The sequence below is a fragment of the Phascolarctos cinereus genome, unplaced genomic scaffold (assembly GCF_003287225.1).
Source record: "Phascolarctos cinereus isolate Bilbo 61053 unplaced genomic scaffold, phaCin_HiC Scaffold_4;HRSCAF=312, whole genome shotgun sequence".
NCBI lineage: Eukaryota > Metazoa > Chordata > Mammalia > Diprotodontia > Phascolarctidae > Phascolarctos > Phascolarctos cinereus.
The window spans coordinates 343,196,459-343,215,427 of NW_027555847.1; positions in this window are offsets into that span (position 1 = coordinate 343,196,459).

Here is an 18,969-nt window from a genome sequence, read left to right on the forward strand (position 1 = left end):
GAGAGATATATGTCAAAGAGACCAAACAGTAAATAGTCCAGGAATGAAGTAATAAAGGCCTGCACCAGGGTAGTGGCAATGTCAAATAAGTGAAGGGAATATATGTGGGAGATATTATGAAGGTAAAATTGTCCACATATAAAAGTGACAACATAAAATTGGCAGCACATAAGGGGTGAAAAAGAATGAAAGGTTAAGGATGACACTTAGGTTGCAAGCCTGAGGGATTGGGGTTATTGTGGTGTCCTCTACAATTATAGGAAAGTTTGAAAGTAAAGAGGGTTTGAGAAGGAGAGGGAAGAGAAAGATAATGAGTCCTCTTTTGGATATGTTCAGTTTAAGACATCTTTAGGACATCCGGTTTAATATGTCTAAGGGGCATCTAGAGATGCATAGTTGGAAGTCAACAAAGAAGTTTAGATTGGATGAGTAGATTTCAAAATTATCAACACAGAAATGGCAATTGAATCCATGAGAGCTGATGAAATCACTAAGTAAAGTACTATAGAGGGAGATGAACAGAGGTCCCAGGACAGAGTCTTTTGGAATACCTATGTTTAGTAGGTGTGATGTAGATGAGAATCCAGGAAAAAAGACTAAGAAAGGAGATTGGACAGGGAGGAGGCAAGCCATGAGAGTGTAATATCTCAAACACCAACAGAGAAGAGAGTTATCAAGGAGAAAATAGTGATCAAGTATGTCAAAGGCTACAGTAAACTCAAGAAAGATGAAAATTGAGAAAAGAACATTAGATTTGGCAACTAAGAGATCATCAGAAACTTTGGAGGGAATAGCTTTAGTTACATGATGAAGTGGAAAACTAAGTTCTAGAGTTTTTTTTTTTTTTTAAAGGTAAGAGAGGACATGAAGTCATCTATTTCCCATGAGTTCCTGACACAAAAGATGAGATAATGGGGTGACAGTAAGGATAGATGGACGACGTGAAGGTTTTTTTGAAAATGAGGAAGCTATGGTCATGTTTATAAACATTAGGGAAGCAGCCAGTAAGCAAAGAGAGATTGAAGTTAAGTGTGAAAGTGGGGACAATAGCTATCACAATCTATTGAAGAAGATGAGATGGAATGGGATGATGTGTAAAAGTAGAGGTTTTGCTTTGGTAAAGCAAAGGGCCTCTCTTCATATGAGACAGAGATGAAGGAGCAGATAGTGGTAGAAGGCATCTGGGTGACATGTGTGAGGAAGAAATAAAAGGGAGGTCTTATGAATGGCCTCTACTTTTTTTCCATAAAAGTTATTCAGTAAAAATTAAGTAAAAAAGAGCTAAGTTTCTCAGCTGAGAGGGTGATGAGAAGGTGTGCCATCAGTTGCTTGAGTAAGAATATAAAGGTTGGGAAGAACTGCTATGGTGAGTAGGACATTGAGTTAATTAGATAGGTGTAAAGGATGTCAGTAGCCCAGTTAATGTTATGTAACAGAAAAGTTTAGTGGACACAGCCCAATTAGCACAATTTCATGATTTTCTCCACCTTCTTTCAGTAGCATATAGTTAAGAATGAAGGAAGAGGATGAGGAGAGTGATCCAAGACTGAGTCTGGGAAGGGCAAGGTCTGTGATGTGATAAGAGGAGGAATGGTCTAAGAAAAGTATACTTTAAAGTAGAACTAGTTCATCAAGGGTTTAAGATGGGAAAAGGAGGAAAGCATAGCTAATATAGGTTTGATGACCATTGAATGAACTGTGCAACTGAGAAATTGAAGGACACAGGGTAGACAAAGAACAGGTTTGGAGGGGTGTGAAGGCAAAGGGAGAGGTGGAATAACAATAGATTGTGATCAGTTAAGGGAAATTCAGAGCCATGAATACAAAAATAGTACATTTGTGGATCATCATAAGATTAAGAGTATGATCATATTAGTGTGTGACTGAAGTTGGTTAAATGAGTATGTCATGAGAAATTATTAAACTGAGGAATTGAGAGGTTAGTTTGCAGGAAGAGTAAGTACCAGAATTTTGATAGGATTGTAAATACTGACTGAGTGACTATTAAAGGAAGATAGGTTGCTGAGTTTTGGTAGGAGGGGAGAAGAATTTGGAAGTGGTCATGGGGAGCAAGGATAATTCCAATTTCCCAAGTCAGGGGAATCAGAGGAAATGAATGAAAGTGCAGCCAGTGAGGAAAAGGGTGGTTAGGGAGGTGAGCTAGGCCTCAGGGAAAGAAAAAAAAAACAGAAAGAAAATATTCAGTGAAAAAAATGTTTTATCTATGAAATTGTCATTCTAGAGAGCACAGTAGAAAAGGAGGGTAGCTTTGGAAGAAACTCGAACTATCCGAGATAAAAGAAAATCTATGCTGGCTTTCTTCTTGTTCTTCTTGTTGTTTGTTTGTTTGTTTTAAAGAACTTAAGGAGAAAAAAAAATCATATTTAGCTAGGATAACTATGATAAAATTCTTCATTATGTCTATTCAAAATGCCCAGAATTTAAGCCTGTCTTCTTATTCTATATTCAATGCACCTTAAGAAAAGCCTGTCTACCCTCTTCCAAGTATAAGAGTCCTATTTATATCTACTAGGACACTTCTGGTACTCCTCAAACTTCCATTCTCCTGGATAGTTAAATAAAACCAACTTACTATATAATTCATAGTTCTTATTCCTACCTATCACTTCATGACTTTCTAATCAACCCACTTTTATGATTTCAATGGCCCTGCCCAACTGTGAATCCCATCAAAAATTCAAAACCGAATTGTCCTTGTATCTTATAAGAAAAATAAAAATGAGGGAACGATTTTTAAAAGAATTGATGTTACTCACAATATTAATTCCACAAAATTACAACTTAAAAAAATTAATATGACCAAATGTATGAAATTTCCTAATTTTTGGCTCTGATTTAGCCATAGCATTCTAGGAAAGATTTGACTACTGCCAACTACATTAATGATGAGATTACCTGAGATCTCTCATATTTTATACTATTGCTAATGCACTTCAACATTATGCTTTACATTAAAAACAAAATGAAACAACAACACTAGGCTATTGATAGGAAACAAAGTTTTGTTTCATTTTCCCCTTAGGCCTTTGGTTTTCACAGAATACAAATTAAAGCACAATAAATAATGCTGGATCCAAAACATAATTCAAACAACTTTGAAATCCTTTGTGCTGCTATTTTTCCATGAAGACTTTCAGCTTTTGATTTTAAAATCAGGCAAAGCAAATGCTGGAGCATCAATTGAATATGCAAATTTCACACATTTTCATACTGTGTGGAATAACTACATATGCAAACAGGTAATTTGCCAGTTAATGAGTCATTTGCACGTGCAACCCTACAATTTAAACATACAGATGCCATTTGGTACATGCAAATATGGGACTTTGCATTTTGTGTATACTATCTGGCATTACTCATGTTTTTAAAAAATAGTAACCCTTAGGATGAGATTGATTTTCTTCCTCCTTACGCCCCTCCTTAAATGTTAATTTTTCTGGATACATTAGGATAGAGAAAAATTTCAAGCTGAAGAGCTGCAAAAAAAAAATGAAGAAAATAACATGGTTAGTCAGTGGGATCTTCAAGAAAACTGAATCTGAACCTTTATAACCATACTCGATAGACTGTACCATATATATTTATGTGATACCTATATATGCTTCATTAGAAATATAAAATCATGATGTGGCTGAGTCAGTATTTATCATCTTAACACTCCTCAACTTGAAATAACACAAAAGCTTTTTTCTTCCAAAGACCAATATTTAAAGGGTGTTGATTTATATAAATCAATAATTTATCAACTTGTTCTCTTTCTTTGCTGCCAGCCAGATGCTTCTAGCCCTGCACTGCCAGACAATGTCAGCTGCAAAGCATAACAGCCGCTGCTTCATGTAGAAATAAGAACATAAATATTTTAAAAATCCTGGTACAGGAAGTAAGGAGAGTTGGGATTGGGGGGGGGGATTTTACTGGTTTACTGTGAGAGTGGAATGGGTCTACATATTTTATGGGTTAGTTTTATCAGAAGTGGAGGCAGGGACGTTTCAGTCTGATTTTTATCTTCTAACAAGGCTGACAGACCAAAGTCTTTTCATAGCAATTTGTTGAAGACATCTGGTGAAGCTTTCTAGGGGATGAACACACAGCAGAGTGTTCCTCTGGTATCAGTTGGCATGGCAACCAGTAAAAGACTATTCAACATCAGTAGGTTTCAAAAAGGTTGAGGCCTAGTTGAAAATCCATTTGGGCTCCTACCTGCAAAATTCTTTTGAAAATGCACTAAATCTTTTCTTAGGGATCTAGAGACTGAACTAATATGTACAACTGTGACACCTCCAATCTCAAATAATTTTCGATACCTGGGATTAATGATTCCAGTCACCAGAGGCATTACACGAGAGAGTATTATTGGCACTGTGGTTAAAAGAATATTAGCAGACATACAGTTATTGTTTTTCTCTTTGTCTTAGCTTGAAATAAACAAAAATGCTATTATCAAATTTCTGTATTTCCTGAGTCACTAGGTTCTAATAAATGAGAGAAAATCTTCACAAATTATTTTAAAGGACCAATCTATGTACCTTTAAAAATGAAAAACTTAATTTTGAAATTAACTATCTCAGAAAATGCAGCTATCTGCCAATTTACTGAGTTAAAATTCTTTGTGAATAAGATAATGTCTGAACAGGGTTCTTTTGGGGTATATACATATATATATATATATGTATGTATATATGCACACATATATGTATGTATATGTGTGTCTGTATGTGTGTATATGTGTGTATATACATACATACATACACACACACACATATATATGTGTGTGTGTGTATATATATATATATAAATATATATATATAAATATATATATACTCAAAATATATTTTTATGATTTTGGTTAGACTGTCCTCAATTTAAATAAAAATGTTTAGCCTTCGACCCCTAATGTTTTTTGGAATACGTATCAGAGTTAGGATCAAATCTATATGCATACATACATATAGATATAGATAGATAGATAGATAGATAGATAGATAGATAGATAGATAGATACAGATATATATGGATATAGACAGATATACATATAGATATATAGACATATATGTACATACTTGTGTGTGTATCACTTAAGGATAATTCTAAAGCCCCCATTTTAAGTATGTAAGAGTGAAAATGCATGTTTGCCATTGTGGCTATTCCTGCCAATAATTCAGAATTTAGGTGTGCCATTTGAAATACGTATTCTACGATGACTTCTACAAGAAGTCAAAGGCTAGGTTGTCCCTGTACACAACTTTTTAACTTTATATCAATAGTTTAACATTAAATGGACCAAAAAAAACCAAAATTATTATTTAGATAAACTAATAATAATAATTATGCATTTTTCTATTTAAGAGCAAATGTGAAGCAGGGGAAAGAAGCTTCTGATAGTTTTCTATTTTAGTTAGTTATTTTGTTAATTATATAGAAATTCAATTGTTTCCACCTCCTGGAGACTAATGAATGCTTTCAATGTCTTTTAAGTGTTGACACTGTTATACAATGTTCTGGTCTCTATCCTAGTTTCAATTCTGAATTCTTTTCTCCTTTCTGCCATAGAGGGCTGTTGTGAATAACAGTACTATATGCCTTAACAAGGAGACAGAAATGGCAAACCACTCCAGTATATTTGCCAGTAAAACCCCAAATGGGGTCACAAAGAGACAGATACAACTGAAATGGCTGAGCAACAACATGCCTTAAGAAAGATAAATAGTAGTGTAATGAATTTTCATTTGTATACAATATTCTAAGAACAGTAGGCTGTGCCAAGTGGCTATTAGAAATGTTAGTTACATGGCTGTCAGATAAAGAGAATAAATAAATATGAGTTTTTGTCCTGAATAAAAAACTTATTTATTGAATGACTTTGGCCAAATGCCTATTAATCTCTTTGGCTCGCTTTCTTCCATATCTATAATGAGGATGGTAATATTGCCATTTGTCGCTCATGTGATTGTTCTGAAGATTGAATAAAGAAATTATATGAAATAACTTTGAAAACCATATATACATTTTACAAAAATAAAACATATTTACAAGAAAGGGCTTATAGTTATTTTAAGCTATTGGTTAATAATTTTCAGCATATTATGCCCTCATGGACCCCCAAAAATTCCATTTAATTTCAATAAATTCACCCAGTCACTTAGAAATTCATCAGATATATTCTTCCTAGTGAATGCAGAGGGGACAGCTTTTTATCCTGAGCCAAAAATGGAAAGACAACAGTCTCCTTTGCAATCCTTCCATGATTCTCCCACTTATGGCAGAATAGCTCAGAAAGTTATACTAACTGCCCAACGCCTTCTTCTCTCACCTAACTGGCTTCATGGCAATTAAAAAAAAAAAGAAGACATTCCACCCAGATACAAGCATGTAGATAGAGGGATTTGAACCTCATCCAGTGTGTCAGTGCTGAAGAATAATAGTTTTTGGAGTCTGAACAATTCAACAGTTTGACTAGGTTCAAACAGAACAAGCAGAGGAAGGTAAGAGGGGTAAATTTAGCATGGCACAAGGGAAAGTGCTGAATTTAGAATCAGAGGACCAGAGTTTACTATCTGTATGCTGATGGCAATTCACTTAACATCTCTGGAAACTCCTCCATTTCCACATATGTAAAATGTGGCCTTTGGACTAGCTGACTTTTAAGTTCCTTCCAAGTTTAAATCTGTGGTCATATGTGATCTGTGACTTCTTGCGCTGTACCTTTCTCTAGAAGTAAAATAACTACTGTGTGCTACAACGTCTTTTCATTTACTGAGATGGGCTTGTAACATAACCCAGAAAGATAGCTTTAAGAGAAACCAAGCTGCACAACCATTAGGACACAGGTACAACAGGCTATGAGCACTTTCTAGGGTAGCCTGATTCTGAGCCTCTTCCCTTTCCATGCTATCTGTGTAGGCTAATATTGGTAATAACTGTGAAAATGAGATTGAGAACTAGAAAGAACTTTCTCTTTTACAGGTAAGGAAATTGAGGCCCAAAGAGGCAAAATGACTTTTTACAGATAAGGAAATTGAGGCCCAAAGAGGCAAAGTGACTTTCTTTCAAAAATATAATTATTTTTAATTGAAGAGGAATATATGTTCTCTCCTCCCATCACTGACTAACTAGGGAGAAAAAGAGAAACAAATTCTTTGTAAAAAATATGCATAGTCTGGCAAAACAAATTTCTTCACTGATCTTGTTCCAAAAGTATGACTTCCCCAGGATTACACAGTTAGTTACGTAATAAAGCCAAGATTCAATTCCATGTCTTTATCTAGTAAATCCACGAGTCTTTTCACCATACGACATTGGCTTAAAGGGAGCTGCAATTCATTTCCTCCTTCCTTTCCCTTTGCTCCTTTGCTTGTGTGTTTAATATAAATGTGCTTTCTCAAAGGATTTCTGCTGGGGTACTCTGCCTACATGTGGAATTTTGAGGAGAGGTAGGGAGACAAAAGCTATGAGTCAATAGACAATGAAGAGAAACCTATATATTCAATTGAAAGAGACTGGAATTAATTTTTTATTAGAGCAAATGTTGAATCTACCACCCCAGGGAACTGACACTTGCACACACCCAGTAATACACCCAGTAGCCTTAGCAGGACTGGGGAGGGCAGGGTGTGTTGTGTTTATGTTTCTCCCAAGTTAGAAGAAACCCCAAAGTGGCAGTTCTTAAGTAGCCCATTTTATGTTTCAGTGGTCCCCCCAGGAAGCTTGGAATATCCTGGTGTTTGCAATACTGCTATAAACTTAGAAACCTCTAGAATCACAGGTAATCTCATTATTCATCCTAGGCATCATTCTATTATACTCAGGGCCTTCAGTTTCTTTTGTTTGTTCCCTTGAATAATAAAATGATGATAATGATAATGACAGCCTCATCAATATCCAAACCACTGTCCATAACATGTTAGGAGAGTAAAGAGCAAAAGTAGAGACTGTCAATCAAAATACAGTGGGGACTTCAAATTACTTAAGACCGTTAAGCTCGGTGGGAACCTTGAAATGCTAGAAAATTAAGCTCTGGTACTGCCATTGGTTTACTTAGCATACTAAACAATCAGATTGACATGTCCAAGATATAGAGTAGCAGAGGGCTGAAAGCTAGCTAGGCTTACTCCAAATCATTGGAATATTCCATTTGACATAGAGGCTAATAGACACAGGATCTTCATTTCTGGTGTCATGAGAAGATGAGACACATTGGGACAAATTGGATATATCCATACCCTATATGTTGGAAATGCTTGAGTGTAAATGGTATTAACCACAAAGTAGACAAATCACAATAAAATGGACTGAATATACAAATATATTCCCTACACCCTAGTACTACAATAAAATTCAAAGATCTTACCACTTAAAACTATCATACTACATGCTGCTTTTTTGATCAATAGTACTCTCATGCTCAAGTCACATAACAGTCTATTGACAAGTAATGCATGGAAATCATAGAGAATAAGTGTATCCCTAAACATAAGGTTAGACAAAATTAGGGATGAAAAATCAGGGAATTGACTTTTGAATCTCAAAAAAAAAAAAAGAAAAGAAATCTGGAGGAAAATTTGAAGAATCTGAGGTTATTAAATATCTTCACTTGATGCAACCCATACTAATTATGCTTGCTAATGAAACAGATGACATAAGTAATACTGATGTCTCAAATGATTTTGAAAAAGATATGGGCACATTGAACAGAATTTTGAAAAGCCCCTTTTAGAGTTTGACAGCACAAATTCAACACACACGCCAACAATAACAAAATAGAGTAACTCAATAAAGCTGGAATTTGCAAATAGATAAATAGAAAGATAAGTAAAGACATCATTAGCAAGCACTTCCTTCTGCAGGATTTGACATACAGTGGAAAAAATTCAAGAGTTACGCAGTTCAGTATGTAACAGCTATTGTCATTGGGGAAAATCCCATAATAGGAAAATGAGAGTTATTAAGGAGTGTCCCTTAAAAAGACTCCAAATGCCACTATGGAAGAAGCAACTTGAGAGAGTTCCTGACCATCTGAAGAAATACATTGGAAGATTATGTCAATATTGAAATGATACAGGCAATACACTACTTTAATGCCATAATTGCCAATTAAAGGCAATAAAAAAGGAAGATATAGAAAAACACTTGGAAAACCACTGTATAAGAGAAATTTTAGCTTCTTTAACGTCAATTGAAACAAAAGCAAAAAAAAATGTTAAGGAAATAACAGTATAAAAACTGCTCAGCTCAAAGTACAAAGTGAACAGTACCACAAAAATGAAAAACTGCACTATATATGCTTGAGAAGCAAAAAAAAACAATCATCAAAAAGATTCCCCAGAGAAGAAGTATGTAGAAAACTTCTGGTCATCTATGTGGTTGCATGAAATCTAACACTATGAAAATGCAAAATGGGTCAAACAGCTAACAGCAAGCTTCTACACTGTTAATATAATGAAGGGTGGAACAACTATCTAAAATTGGTTGATTAAGAATCTTACTCCTTTGTGAAATTGAGAGTGGAAGGCCTAAGTAACATGATTTTTTCAGATTTGCACGTGAATTGGTAAAACACTATACTGGCTTCTTCTCAGGCTCAAGTTTGTTCCCACATTTAATGGAAAGAATGACACATCTGCAATGGAAAGAAAAGAAATACCCAGTAACCCCCCTGTATACAACACAATTATAAATGTATGTGCTTTGTGTTTAAGGCATGATCTATAAAAAAGAAATCTAGCCTGAAAAACCCAAAATGTCTTGCTAGGTTTCAGTGACCAAAATTTATATTTCTTTGGGTATAGCACCCACAGATAAGGGTATGATTCCTTATGTTGACAGAGTAAGAGGAGGGACAGGAAGTAGATGTGGGAGAGGATGGAAGGAAGGCAGGAAGGCAGGAAGGCAGGAAGGCAGGAAGGCAGGAAAGAAGGAAGGAAGGAAGGAAGGAAGGAAGGAAGGAAGGAAGGAAGGAAGGAAGGAAGGAAGGAAGGAAGGAACATGGTGTATTGCCCAACTGGAAATGGCTAGTTTGGTCCCCAATGGGGCAGCTACTACTACTCACAGGTTGTTTGTCCTTCATTTTTGAAGAGAATAACATCAAAAAGGAGATATCATGACTTCCAAATCTGGCTCTCAGTGATTGGCCAAGGATAGGTGGCAATTCAAGTCTCGATTGGTCATTGTTTGGATGCTGATGGCTCAGTGTGAGTGAAAATAGCAATTCTTTCTATTTTGGCCAGAAACCCTGAGGGTCTTCCCCTCCTAGATTCATGTAATTCATTCATTCATTCATTTATCTATTCATCTATCTATCTATCTATGTATCTATCTATCTATTTATCTATCTATCTATCTATTTATTATTACTAGGTAAAAGAGGATATTAGTTGCTTTGTTTTTACCTAGCCTCCAACAAACTGAGATCTGGGAAAGACCCTAGCTTAAAAAAGCCAAGGTCTCCCCCTGGGTCTGGGACCATCTCTAGTGGCAATCTAGATATTTCCCTGGACCTAGATGGCTTCAGAGGAGTGAAGTTGGTGATTTTGCACAGCCCTCCCTCTCTTAAATCCAATTCATTTTCAAATCATGACATCTCCTTCCTGATGTCATAGTCCTGTTCCAGAAGGAAGAACAAATTACATGTATATGCTTTACTCAAAGAAGTCACAAAGGTGCCACTAAAAACACAAAACAAAGCAAAAACAAACCTATAAACATTTACAAGGAAACAATATTATGTAGTCCTATGGCATAGGAAAAGGTTGAGTAAAGCAATCATAATCAGATAAAGAACATTCTGACACATAATCTCAATTACATATCTAAAGCAATAATGTTATGTTTTTTTTCAGATTTTCTGTACAAATAGAATCATGTCACCTGACTTGAAATGAATGATTTACAAAAGAAATGAAAAAAAAATCTGGATAGTGCTTGTGATATGAAGATGCTTAGATGGAATGTCATATTTCTTGGAATCCATCTCCAAGTATTATTTAGCATAGCCGCTTACTGTCTCTGAGCATCAGTCATCTTTGAAATGAGAGGTTTGGACTATATGCCATCTAAAATTTCTGGAAAGGGCTAGGAAATGGAGACAAAATTCCTGCCAAAGCATGTTGGCAACTTTTCTGCAACTTATAGTCTTAGTGCCTAGAGCACTGAGAGGTAAAGTGACAGTGTCACCAGGCACGTGTCAGAGGTGAAACTTGAACTCAGGTCTTTGAGCGCTGAGGTTAGTTCTCTATGAACTGCATGATAATACTTCTTTATTCTGTGGAAAAAACAAAAGGAACATTTTTATGGTAATAGTATTGGTTTTTATTGATTGATAGAAAAAAAGAAACTCATTCAAACACTAAAAGAATGGGAGGAGTTCAGTGGTGATAATCAACTGATTCTTCATTAAGAACATTTTTAGCCTAATAATGACTTTGACTATGGCCCCAGTGAGACTATGTCTTCTATTCAAGGACTTGGCTACTTAGATCTGGGAAAACAAAACAAAACAAAACAAAAAAGACCTCTTGTTGCTAAAAAGGTGATGAGAACATTGGCCCTCAATGCCTATGAAACAGGTAGCATTACAAAAATGTTATTAGAACATTGAAGCACCACTCCATTTCTCAAGTGACTGGGATAGAATGGCAGAAGAGGAAGCAGAATTAGTTTTCTGACCACACTCAAGTATTAATTTACCTACTGGACCTTTAAATATGTGCTCTCCATCCAATGAGCAATAGGTTGTAACATTAGTGGAACTGAATTATATCTGTATTTATCTTCTCATTAAAAGTGGAAACATCATTAAAAAAATCTTTAACTAAATAACATGAATATTCATCAATCCTCTGAGAAGAATATGTAAGAGTTAGTTGAGTTGGTTTTTACAAAGTGCCAAAAGACAGCAAGGCATATCATTTTTTGGTTCATTTGACCAACTTGAATCAAAATACCTAAGATGAGTGGATTATGTCTAAGCTAGATCATCCTGGAAGTACATACAGAATAAATTTAAAAGGAAAAACAAATAGTTAAAAATTGAATATATTTTGAAGTGTATTATAGCAATAAAATCTCATTATCAATGGCAATGAGATTGCCATATTGGGCATCTCAACACCCAGTGAGCTATATGAAATTATAGAAATAGTGATTAAGAATAGGAAGTTTGAGAGAGTGAACAGACCTGTCAAAAAATTACAAAAGAAAAAAATTAAAAATAATTTGCAGAAGAAATCAGTGTTGGAGCTAACATAATTATAAAAATATTTATAATTTAATAGATATCAAAGAGAAGTAGATTCAAATTTAATTTAATTTAATTTAATATAATTTAATAGATATCAAAGAGAAGTAGATTCAAAAAGAATGCGATAAATCACATATTTATTATAAAGAAAAAGATGGAGAAGATAACATCAGCTACTAACTCATACGGCTATTTTTTTATTTCAATACAATCTTCATGAGAATAATCTATGCACATATCAAAGGTACACTTGATGAAAACATTGGAAAGGAATGAAAAGGCTTTCACTGACAATTTTCTTCTTAGAACATGTTTGCTCCCACAAAAATGAATGAAAGTCATAAAGAATAGGTGATTCCTATTTTCTGACCATGAGAAAAGCAATTGACTTAGTAGATCACAATGCAATCTCTCCTTCAAAAAGGTCGAGCAGTCTTATGTCAATATTTTATAAGGCTTTTTGACATATTCTGTACAACAAAGAGAATTTTATTCAACAATCATCTGAATATCTTTATCAAAAAACACATATAACAAGGGGCATATGGCAAATCAATAAGTATTAAGTACCTACTATGTGTTTATTAACTGTGATAAATGCCAAGAATATAAAGGAAAGCAAAACCAGTCAATAGTCTCAAGGAGTTCAGACTCTAATTGTCTCTAAAGATGCGTACCACTGTCATGAATTATAGACTAGGTAAGGTATGAACAAAAGAGATGTTTCCTGGATTGTTTGGGGATGTTTTCAGATGGTTTTGTTTGTGGCTGATGTTGTGCTGACTGAATGAAGCTATGGAAATCCATAGCCATGAAAAAACAGATTGGCTTGGTACTCCACAAGGGGTGGGGGGAGAGATGAATACAAACACATTGCTAAAATTATGGCTTGCAGTTATAAAGACTTTTTCCACTATTATGTATAACATGGATAGACAAGACAGGTGGATAATGATTTGGCACCAGAGTTTGACAAGATGGGAAGTGGGCTGTTTTACATTTGCTAAATTGGATATAATTTTCAATGATCTCTGAGTATTCCTGTTACCAAAAAGTCTTTCTTTTTTTAAAAACTAGTATCTTTCAAGGTTGGCAACCTAGCTTTGAGACATAAATTCCATGATATCATTAGAATCAATTCTGTGACTTAGCATCATAGTTCTAGAACACAAAGGTGCCTATGATGCCATGCAGCCCAAATCCCTTATTTTATGATTTGGGATGCTGCTGTCCAGAGAGCTTAAATAAGTTACTTCTGGTCACACATTATGAGGGATAAAGTGTGAATGTAGGTTCTCTGACTCCTGAGTCTCTGATCATTCAATTGTACCATTACACTGAAAGGACAATAGAAAAATGGATGATAAGTGTAAATACATTGTGACATATTTCCACCTATAAGATTAATCCAAGAAATGACATCAAAGATATCATCAAGGACATGTAGAACTAGTGGGGAAAAAGGTGGACCAATCATTTAGGGAAATCAAGATATACCAGGGAGGCCAGTAGAGTCACACAGGTGACTATGAGATACTAAAAGATCTAAGGGGAAAAAAAAGCCTCTGAGATGCTGAGTAGAACTTCTAAGTTTTATGGAAGATCATAGGGCAAGAATTGTGAAAGATGAAAAAGCTGGAGTTACTTGCGATCTGAACATCTTGAGAGACTTGAGAGACCAAAGAGCTAATAGATTTATTAAATTATTAAGGCATATCATCTCTCATGAGGCTTCATCTTCATTGCTAATTATTGATTTACAGATACTTAATATTTGATAATTTCACCATTTTCAAAATACTTTTCAATGATCAGTGTATGTCACTGGCAAAATAGGCTGTTAGATAAGAATTCTTTTAGAAGGATGAAAGCACAATATTTGTGGATCCATTTTCTACTCACCTCTACCTCTTACAACCTTTTGAAGATCCAACTCAAGTGTCATTTTCTTCAAGAAGCCTTTCTTGATTTGCTCAAGTTAGTGCCTTCTTCCAAATCACTGTGGATATTTTTTTCACTTGTTTATAGCCTGAAATCACTTCATATAGATGTGAAAATATTATATGTCCACAGTAGGATGTAAAAGCAAACTCCCTTAGCACAGGGATAACAGACTCTGACACTTTATAATTTGTAACCCACTACTTGGCATAGTACCTAAATCTTCAGTGTTTGTTGACTGATATTTTTCTGAATGCCAAAATCTGCTTCCTCTTAAATACCACTCTGAAGTAGATGCAATTGCTGGTGAAATGGATACAGTGCTGGATCTGGTGTCAGGAAGATTTCAGTTCAAATTTGGCTTTAGATACTTACTAGTTCTGTGACTCTAAGCATATTTTTCATTGGTTTTTCAGTCATGTCTGACACTTTTGTGACCCCATTTGGGATTTCCTCAGCTAAGCTACTGGAGTGATTTTGCCGTTTCCTTCTCCAGCTTAATTTGCAGATGATAAAGTGAGGCAAAGAAGTGACTTTCCCAGGGTTACACAACTAATAAGTGCCTGGGGCAAGATTTAAACTCAGGAAGATGAGTCTTTCTGACTCTATTTTTCTTATTAATTAATTTATTTTGATTTATCAACAATCACTTCCATATGCTTTTGAGTTTTAAATTTTTCTCCCCCTCCCTCCCCACCTTCTTCCCCAAGATGTCACACAATCTGATATAGGCTATACATATACGTTCTTATTAAACATATTTTCACATTAATGATGTTGTAAGTAAGAATTAGAACCAGTAGGAGGAACCACCAGAAAGAGGAAACAAAACAACAGAAGAAAAAAAAAAAGAGCAAGCAGTATGCTTCAATCTGCATTCAAACTCCATAGTTCTTTCTTTGGATGTGGATAGCATTTTCCATCATGAAGCCTTTGGAGATGTCTTAGGTCCTTGTACTGCTGGGAAGGGTTAAGTTTATCAATATTAGTCATCATACAACGTGGCTGTTATTGTGTACAATGTTCTCTTGGTTCTGCTCACTTCACTCAGCATCAGACCATACAAGTCTTTCCAGGTTTTCCTGAAGTCAGTCTGTTCATCATTTCTTATAGCACAGTAGTATTCCATTACATTCCTATACCACAACTTGTTCAGCCATTCCCCCAATTGATTCCCATCAATTTCCAATTCTTTGCCATCACAAAAAGAGCTGCTATAAATATTTTTGTACATGTGGTTCCTTTTCCCATTTGTATGATCTCTTTGAGATATAGCCCTAGAAGTGCTATTGCTGGGCTAAATGGTATGTACATATTTATAGCCCTTTGGGCAAAGTTCCAAATTGCTCTCCAAAATGGTTGGATCATTTCACAACCCCACTAACAACTCATTAGTGTTCCAGTTTTCCCACATCTTCTCCAACATTTATCATTTGCCTCTTTTGTCATGTTGGCCAATCTGATAGGTGTGATGTGGTACCTCAGAGTTGTTTTGATTTGCATTTCTCTAATCAATAGTGATTTAGAGCATTTTTTCATATGACTATAGATGGCTTTAATTTCTTCATCTGAGAACCGTCTGTTCATATCCTTTGACCATTTATCCATTGGGGAATGACTTGTATTCTTATATATTTGAGTTAATTCTCTATATATTTTAGAAATGAGGCCCTTAAAAGAGAGAGACTGGTTATAAAAATTCTTTTCAATTTTCTACTTTCCTTCTAATCTTGGTTGCATTGGCTTTGTTTGTGCAAAAACTTTTCAATTTAATGCAATCAAAATTATCCATTTTGCTTTTCATAATGTTCTCTATCTCCTCTTTGGTCATGAATTCTTCTGTTCTCCATAAATCTGATAGGTAAACTATTCCTTGCTCTCCCAGTTTACTCACAGTAATCGGTATCTAAATCATGAACCCATTTTTATTTTATTTTGGTACATGGTGTGAGATTTTGATCTCTAACTAATTTCTGCCATACTCTTTTCCAGTTTTCCTAGCAGTGTTTTTTCAAAGAGTGGGTTCTTACCCCAGAAGCTGGGGTTTTGGGGTTTATCAAATAATAGATTACTACAGTCATTGACTACTGTGTCTTGCATACTTAACCTATTCCACTGATCCACCACTCTATTTCTTGGCCAGTACCAAGCAGTTTTGATGATTGCTGCTTTCTAATACAATTTAAGGTCTGGAATGGCTAGGCCACCTTCCCCTGAGGCCAGATTTAAACTCAGGAAGATGGGTCTTCCTGACTCTAGGCCTTACACTCTATCCACTGTGCCACCTAGCTACTTCCTTGAGTAACTGGGGCTGGGATTAAATCTTGAATTTTCCTGGTAGATGAAGATATGTAATCTTTACCTTAAAGCTGTCACTGTCTCTGAGTGATTCTGCATGAAGCTCTTCCTAGTGTCATAGAGAGACAATTGTTTATCAATCTGTTAAATACTTTAAATTACAATCATCAATCATAAGTCATTCTTTAGAAGATACAATAATATATAATTTGCATCAATTGCTTATATAAACTAATATTGCATGCTATTCATAGTAATTCCCTGTATTACAGATTGATAGAGGTTAGTAAGCACACTCTTTAATCCTTGAGAATGTTGAAGGACTAAGTGTTGTCAGTGTCTCTGATTTTATCAGTGCAGGGAACTCCTGGAAGAAAATATTTATGTGTGTGTGTGTGTGTGTGTGTGTGTGTGTGTGTGTGTGTATGTATATGTGTGTATGTGTATATATATGTAGGTTTATGTTTGTGTATATATTTATACATGTATATGTATATATGGCTATTGATATTAGATATTTTAGTTTTAGTTGCCTAGGTACACCTACAGTCTGAATCACTTTCCCAGGGTCAAATAGTATATAGCAGAGGCAAGTTTTTAACCCTGATCTTCCTTCCTCCAAAGACAACCCTCCTTTATGTCATAATACCTCTTACACAAACTCAGCTCCAGTACGCTTTGCTCCACACATCTGTCTCTTAGAATCCAGTAGTCCCTTCAAGGCTCAGATTTCTCAGTCCCTTCTCCCACCTCCCAGGTGCTAGAGTCTTCCCCCCTAAAATTACCTTCTATCTGCTCTGTACGAATCTTGTTAAGGACCCATTTATTTTCCTGTTGTCTCTCCCTAAAGAATGAATATTCCTCCAGGGCAGAGACTGTTTATTGTCTTTATCTGTGGTCCCAGTGCTTGTCGCAATGCTGAGCATTGCAGGATCTTAATATATGCTTCTTGATTGGTTGTTTGATTCTGCTCTTCTGTGCTTTGGCTGTCCACATTCTAACTCTTGGGATTGTCCTATCTTCCTGTGCACCCTGACTAGCCAAATATTACCTGCCTTTCAAGATTTTATCTTGTGTCTGCAGAGAGCCAACCACACTTGTGTCAGCCCATTTTTGATCCCTCCATTCAGGGGAGAACCATAAGGAGTAGTTCTTATTTTAGAAATAAATCATAAAATAATTTTAGAACAATGATTGTATGTCAGAAAACCACTTTTTGGCTTCCAGTGCAGACCTAGTACTCCTGTACTCTTAAGGCTTATCCATCTTGTTCTATCATTCATACTGGTAACCCTGCAGAAATTCCTCTATACAGAAATTTTATCAGTCTGTTAATCAGGAAACCAAACTGCTATGTGAGTAACAGAAAAAAAATGGCAATAACAACAAAAGATGACTTCGGAGACCAGGATAATAATTGCATTTGGTAATTATATTGGTTTAATTACTTAGTGGTATTTTTTGCCCAAAATTTTCAATAACCACTGATGGCTGAACCTCAAATTAGAAAACAGAAAAAAGAATCTTATGTTATAGGTTCATGACACACGAAAAAAATTTGATGAAAAACAGATGCACAAAACAAGCTTTTTCATATTTAAACAATAGTGGAAGGAAATGATTAGTTACTTTGGGTTAGAAAAAATGACCAAAAAAAGAGCACAATTAGTTTCCTTCAGCAGACACCAACGTAATGTGGTTTGAATTGAGAGGAAAGCTCTAGGTCAGTTCTCATATAATCTGCACTGATTCGCCATTTCTATTGCTGACAGGAAATGTCATTGCTAGGAAATAAGCAGCAAGCTGCTGTCTCCAAAGCCTCAGCACCTCCCGAGATGGATGAGGAAAAAGAAGACTCATGTATAAACAAAAATGACCTTCAGCCTGGTGTGTGAGCTTGTACGTGTTTTCCTGGAGTTTGTTTTTTCTTGGCTGGGAGGGCATTAAGGGGATAATGAGGAAAGACCCCAAGCTCCTAAACACAAGAAGCAGACACTATAAGGAACAAAGTGCTGGGCACATAGTAGGGACTCAGTACAAATTTGTGGAATGAATAGAACAAAGAGGAAAATTAGAAGAATTTCATACAGCTGGGGGGAAATGTTGGGAACACTTAAAAGAATTACTACGGAGTATGAAAAAGTAAAACTAAGGCAACAATATGCACACTGTACAAAATAATCTAAATGAAAGAAACATTAAAATAGCAGAAATCCATTAATATAATGACCAGTCTTTTTTTTCCTTTCTCCCAGAGATAATGAAGCATTTTTTCCTCATCTTGATAGATACATATTGAACCAAATATTCAGGGATAGAATGGTGCCTACAAGACAACTTGGCTTGTTTTGCTTCATGGTTTTTTTGGTACAGTTAATTAATTTAATCAATGCAGAAGCATAAAAGCTGCTTCTAGAATCTTCTACATGTCATCTCTATCTAGACTCTTTTTTGCATGTGGATATGTCTATAGC